Source organism: Sinocyclocheilus anshuiensis, unplaced genomic scaffold (genome assembly GCF_001515605.1).
Source record: "Sinocyclocheilus anshuiensis isolate Anshui unplaced genomic scaffold, SAMN03320099.WGS_v1.1 scaffold246, whole genome shotgun sequence".
Lineage (NCBI taxonomy): Eukaryota > Metazoa > Chordata > Actinopteri > Cypriniformes > Cyprinidae > Sinocyclocheilus > Sinocyclocheilus anshuiensis.
Window position 1 is genome coordinate 3277028 of NW_015542356.1, and position 6108 is coordinate 3283135.

Genomic DNA, 6108 nt, shown 5'->3' on the forward strand with positions numbered 1-6108 from the left:
TATTTAATGTTTTGAAAGAAATCTTATGCTCATCAAAGCTGCATTGACATGAAATATTACGGTTAGTTTTTTATTTTAATATATTTTAAAATGTAATTTATTCCTGTGATGGCAAGACTGAATTTTTAGCATTATTACTCCGGTCTTCAGTGTCACATGATCCTTCAAAAATCATTCTAATATGCTGATTTGGATCTCGAGAAACATTTCTTATCTTTGTATCAGTCTTGAAAACCGTGCTGTACATTGTTATCAGGAATCTTTGATGAATAGAAGTTTTGGTTTGAAATGTAATTTTGTACATTGTATTGCATCCCATTCTATAGGCCTATACCTGCCCTGATCATAAAGGTAAAATCATGTTCATTGAGATTCATGTATTTGCATTTATATATTCAAACAATAAGGATCCCACCTCAGGAGAAGCACATTGTGTGTTGTTTAGACGTTCGAACAAAAACTCCCACGCAACCTGCAGGCAGAAAAATACACCTGTCAGTACTAACTTCACGGCCGGGTTTTTTTTTTTTTTTGTTTGTTTTTTTTAATACTTTGGGGATAAGAATATTTTATTGGTGGCATAGCATGCTGCTTTCCAACTGTTTTCCCTTCTTCTGTGCGTGTGTATGAGTGTGTGTGTGTGTGTGTGTGTGTGTGTGTGTGTAAAATAAGTGGTAAGCACTTTGGCAACTTTGGCAGCAGTGTTGTAAAAGTGATTGTGACTGTCAGGATTGTTGCAGCTGCTGTGTCTGTCGCATACTGGAGTGTGTGTGTGTGTGTGTGTGTGTGTGTGTGTGCTCTCTGTACTTTTTTCACAAGCACCTGTTGCTAAGATACCCAGGAGAGACACTGGCCTCTTGGCAGGTAGCAATACGCAGATGCCCACCAGAGTTTCCAGTGTTTGCTTACATTTTTCTAGGTTGGTCTGTGACGTATTAATAACATAAATAATTGTATTAAAATTCATTCATTTGTATTTATTCTTACTGCGTCACAGACAGTGTTTAGTTTTAATCTACTTCTATGTTCTGCACCGCGACACCTGGCGTCTCTGTTTCACATTTCTTTTTGTTTCACATCCTACCAAAAATGACAATAAACGCATTTTTGACGTTAGCTGTATTTTTGTGTTTTGTTTCACCATAAAGGTAATAGCTCTGATTGAATGTTTTTAAAAAATCCACTGATTCATTGCACTTCCTCTTTTCACCTTGGAAACTTGCGCGCGTTTGCCCGGGAGGGAGCACGTGGTCAGCACTCCAGCATCTGCTGTGGTGGGAAGGTGTGACCTCAGTTTTTCCCCTCGCGCTCTTTTTGCAGAGTTGGAGATAAACTACTGCGTGGCTGTCCTCCAAAGCGGCCGCCAAACCTCCAAGCACACGCGCTCTCACAGTAAACACCTTTCACACCATTATCCACGGGATTACCTTGTTTTCTGTGACACCTGCTACCTTTTTTTGGGGTGTGCACAGTTTTGACCCTGCCAATGGGGGTTTGTGTCCGACAGCTGAGAGGCATTTGGGAAGAAAATAAATAACTTCTTCTGGTTGTTTACATTGGAAACATCACGTCTCAAGGTAAGGCACGCTGTTGTTGTGTTTAGACCATCTGTTTCTTTCCCTTTATGTTGTTTGGTTGGGAATTAAGCAGTTGTTTTTAAATGTGATATTGTCAGTTGTCAAATGCGTTAGATAACATGATATTAAAGGGGTCATATGATGCGATTTCAATTTTTTCCTTCCTCTTTGGAGTCTCACAAGCTCTTGGTGCATAAAGAAGATCTGTAAAGTTGCAAAGACTAAAGTCTCAAATCCAAAGAGATATATTTTTTTTAAAGTTAAGAGTCAACTTTTAGCCTACCTAAAACGGCTCGTTCTAACACGCCCCCACATGTCTATGTCACGATGTGGGAACATTTGCATTACGATGATTCAAACGCAAGTTTTGAGCAGTGTAGAGTAGCGTTTGTAGTTTGTCATTTCTCCGATCACAAATGCAGACATGGTTTTATGTTTACGTGGCACGATGCAACACGTAAAAAGACAGTATAAGTCATTATAATCCGTAATTATGTCCCCACTGGATGCAACAAATGCCTCGTTTATAATGGGTTTTAATGTTTTTGTCTCGTCGCTCCGGCCTGACAGGGCATCACAGTATGGTAAGGGACGTAACATTTCCGTCACACGCTTGAGGTATTCGGCCAATCACAACGCACTAGATAGCTGGCCAATCACAGCACACCTTGCTTTTCAGACCAAAGAGCTTTGTAAAAATCGACGCGTTTCAGAAAGGCGGGGCATAGAGGAGAAACAATAATGTACAGTATGTGGAAAATAATGTGCTTTTTGAACCTTAAACCGCATAAACACATTTCATTACACCAAATACACAAAATAATGTTCTTTTTAGCAACATCATATGACCCCTTTAAACCATGTAAGACCAAGCAAATGCGGCCAGAAATTGTCTTCAAACTAGCTTCACTTTCTTCTTCTGAACCATTTTTGTTTCTAACCATCTGCTCTCAATGTGTTTTTAGTGTGCTTTTGAAGTCATCTCTCTTCAATTTCACACAGGTGTTCTAGCGTGTAAGTTCACATTAACTCTGAACATGATCCAACTAGAAAGTGTTGCAGAAGTTTTATTGTTGTTTTATCACTTAAAGCCTAACAAACTTCTTTTTGTTAAATGTTTTGTTTGAAAAGTGTCTGCTGCTATTTTTTTCTCGTAAATAAATAACACTTGACATTGATACGTTTACAAGTGGTTAAGTGTGCAGATAGTTTCTTCTTTTTTATGAGCTTGAGGTGATTTTATTGGTTTGAACATTTTATTGACTGAACTTCTGCAATTATTAAACAAGCTAGCAAAACCGAAGTTATAGGGTGCATTTACTAGTCATTTTATTTAATAATGCCGAATTTACACTGCAAAGGTAAAAATTCACTTACACGGCAATTGCACCTGGCTTTTATGCAGCATTGCATCTTTACAGAGACTTGTGAGCAGGCAGTGTAAAGATGCTTTGTTTTTCATATATTATGCCAAGTTTACACTACAAAGGTGACACAGAGGCACTTGTAAAGTGGCATTTAGATATCTTTACACAAATTCTGTAATGCAGCTTAGAGGTGGCATAAATGCATTTACATAGATATGATAACTGTACACTTTGATAGTAGGGGCTGAGGTGGGTCAGAGCAGGCATAATTTAGTCTGGCTTTTATGCATTGTGTCTTTACACAGAATTTTAAGCAGGCATAGAGCAGCCTTAAATTGGCTGTGTAAAGATGCTTTGTTTTTTATACTATGCCAAATTTACTCTTCAAAGGTGGCACAGAAGCGCTTCTGAAGTGGCATTTAGGTGTCTTTACTCAGACTCTTTAATGCTGCTCAGAGGTGGCTTAAATGCATTTACACAGCAATTACAACTGTATTCATAATAGGGGCTGAGGTGGGCCTGAACAGGCATAATTTAGTCTGAATTTTAAGCTTTAACTCAGATGCTTTTATAGTTACTGGTTGCTTCAGACACTTCATAAAGATGCGGCCTTTGCAACTGTCAACCTCCCATGCAGCTTAATTGCATGACCACCAGTGAACATATTTACTCCACAAGAAATTTTTACAATGTAGTTGTCCCTTAATATTCTATTCTAAACGGTTTAGTGCTGCAGCAGACCTAGCAAATGAGATTACTGTGATTTATACTGACCGCTTTTAAAGGCCAGGTCAATAGTAAAGCCTTTAGCCTCTAGCACCTATGAGGCCTGTCTCAGTTTGGTTGTACCACCGTCACTCTTTTGTTTCTTTATTCAATCACTGTAATCAGTGGAGGAGCAGGATGTTTTGGATGTCAGGTCATGTGACCTGATCCATGGCAAGAGAGGCAGCAAACCTGATCTGAGATCAGTATAATCAGGAGTTTCCTCCTCCTCCACCGCCTTATTTCCTCTACTCTCACTTTCTCATGCTGAGAGACTGTCAGAGTAACGCCACATTTATCTGGCCTCTTGTAAGGTAAACACTCTTTCTTGTCTGTCTGTGCCTTTTTGCGAACTGCTTTTAAGTGGATTAGATTTGAATGGATGCCAGAATGTTGACGTCTTAAAAAGGAGCCTTTCCTGGAGTAAGAGACCTGTAGTTAATGAAATAAGGACTCTGCCTACCCTTTTCTCTGTCATTTAGAAGGAGCAAGAGGATATGGGTGTTTTCTTTGAGGGAATGGATCGGTGGATTGGTCATTTTGTATTCCAGGTTAAAAACGTGTTAAAAAGTCATTAAAGAGTATTTATTTTCACTGAATGAAATCCCTACTGGTTATCAGTCAGGGTTTTCTGCAGCATGTGAAATGCAAATGGAAGAAAGTACACAAGAACTTGGGAGATTGTTTGATATCTGTACTCTTCAAGTAAATACCAGGGTTTGCTGTTTGTAGTTTGCTAGACTTTTTGCTTTCTCTGTAAATAAAGCTATTGGCTTGAGAGGAAATGCTATACGTATGCTATAAGCCTGCTAGTGTAACTAAGTAGTTTGTTGGAGCCATTGTCATCTATGCCTGAGGCCTGTGCAGCAGAGCCAAATAAAGAGCAGGAGTCCTCATGGAAATGTAAATAAGACTTGGCCTCGCTTATCCATAAAGGTGTAGATTGTGTCTGTGTTAGAAAGAGAGAGAGAGAAAGAGAAATGAACTTCAAGTGACTTAAAGAGCAGGTCATATCAGGGCTCTACAGTGCGACTAAAAACTACTGCGTGCGACTATAAACATTTTTTTAGGAGCACCAGTGCGACTGACCCGATCATCATCATACTTGTGATTGCGCTCAGGGGAGCTTCAAATGTTTGCCAAATATCACCTTGTAATGGGAAGGCTACTTTTTGATAACATTTTGAGTAATTGTTTAGAAGGTGCCTAAAATAATTGTCTAAAATTTTGAACGTGCTCCTAAATTTTTTAAGTTAGGAGCACAAGTGCTCCTAAAAAGAAAAGTAAGCGTAGTTTTAAAGTGTCCTAATATTGTGTTGGAGTCCCCTACAACAGGTTTAAATGCATCTAAGGTCAGAAAACACTGTAATTTTCCCAGAATATACATTTATACATAGAGTCATTTGTCCATGATTTCGAAACGGTTCGTTCGATTCAGTTCTGAGTGAAATGTCTATAAACCCCTCCCTTCCATAAGCCTACTCTGCTCTGATTGGTCAGCTGGCCAAGCCTGTTGTGATTGGCACAAAGAGGAGCGCTTGAGCAAGTTAGCGAGCGCTACCATCTGTGTTGCCGAGTCCACGGTTGTTTTTGATGTTGCGGGTTGTAGCGACCCCAATAACGTCATATTTAGGCATTGGAATGTGAATTTACCAGGGGAACCCCGACTGAAAGCGTGTATTTTACACCCCAGAACGTGATTTTTAAAGGGGGACCACCCTCGAAACACAATTGGGCTAGTTTTGAGTAGATATTGGGCGGTTTTTGTTGTGCAAAATATGTCTACTGTAATGTCTGAAGAATGACAGACAAAAGACGTTCCGTGTCTTAACCTTTAATTATAACGCAAAACAGCTGTATCACATGCGCACCAGCCTAACTAATGCCGGGTTCAGACTACACAATATTTTTGTCGGTCACGATAGTCATTGTGTCAGATTACACGATTTTGACTCCTAAAATCTTGTCGTGTCGTGGACAAGAAACATGTTAGACTACACGTTGCTTCCCGACCATTTATCGCGTGCCGTCTTTAACGACGCGCGTGATGTCATCGAGAAAGCGGAACTAGCGACTGACTTCCGAAAACAAGAGTGTAAACATTGCTGAAGCACTTCCGCTATAGTTCGCCAGCATTGTTCTCATAATTCCAGCACCATCATCTCTTTCGTTTTGCCATGTTTGAAACCTGTGTATGAAAGAGCTTCTGTGCTCTGTGCTGTCAACGTCACCAATGTGACAGAACTCGTCGTGGACGACGGAAAAAAATGAAACATGCTAATCTTTCTGGCGTGAAGCATCGCAGACGCAGACGCATAGTTGTCCACTATGACACACTACACGTGCTGAAACGATGGAATCTTGCGTCCGGACGCCCATTGTCGTTTACGAATCCCCAC

The 6108-nt window shown here is 40.0% G+C and overlaps 1 protein-coding gene across 1 annotated transcript in view; it reads left to right on the forward strand.

The window, feature by feature from the left end:
• Nucleotides 1–1221: 1221 nt before the first annotated feature.
• The window catches only part of LOC107691814 (rab effector Noc2-like), a 22787-nt gene continuing 17900 nt past the window's right edge, over nucleotides 1222–6108 (forward strand). The window contains exon 1 of the mRNA XM_016490620.1: nucleotides 1222–1577. The gene's annotated coding sequence lies outside the window, so the exon portion shown is untranslated. The remainder of the gene's footprint in view (nucleotides 1578–6108) is intronic.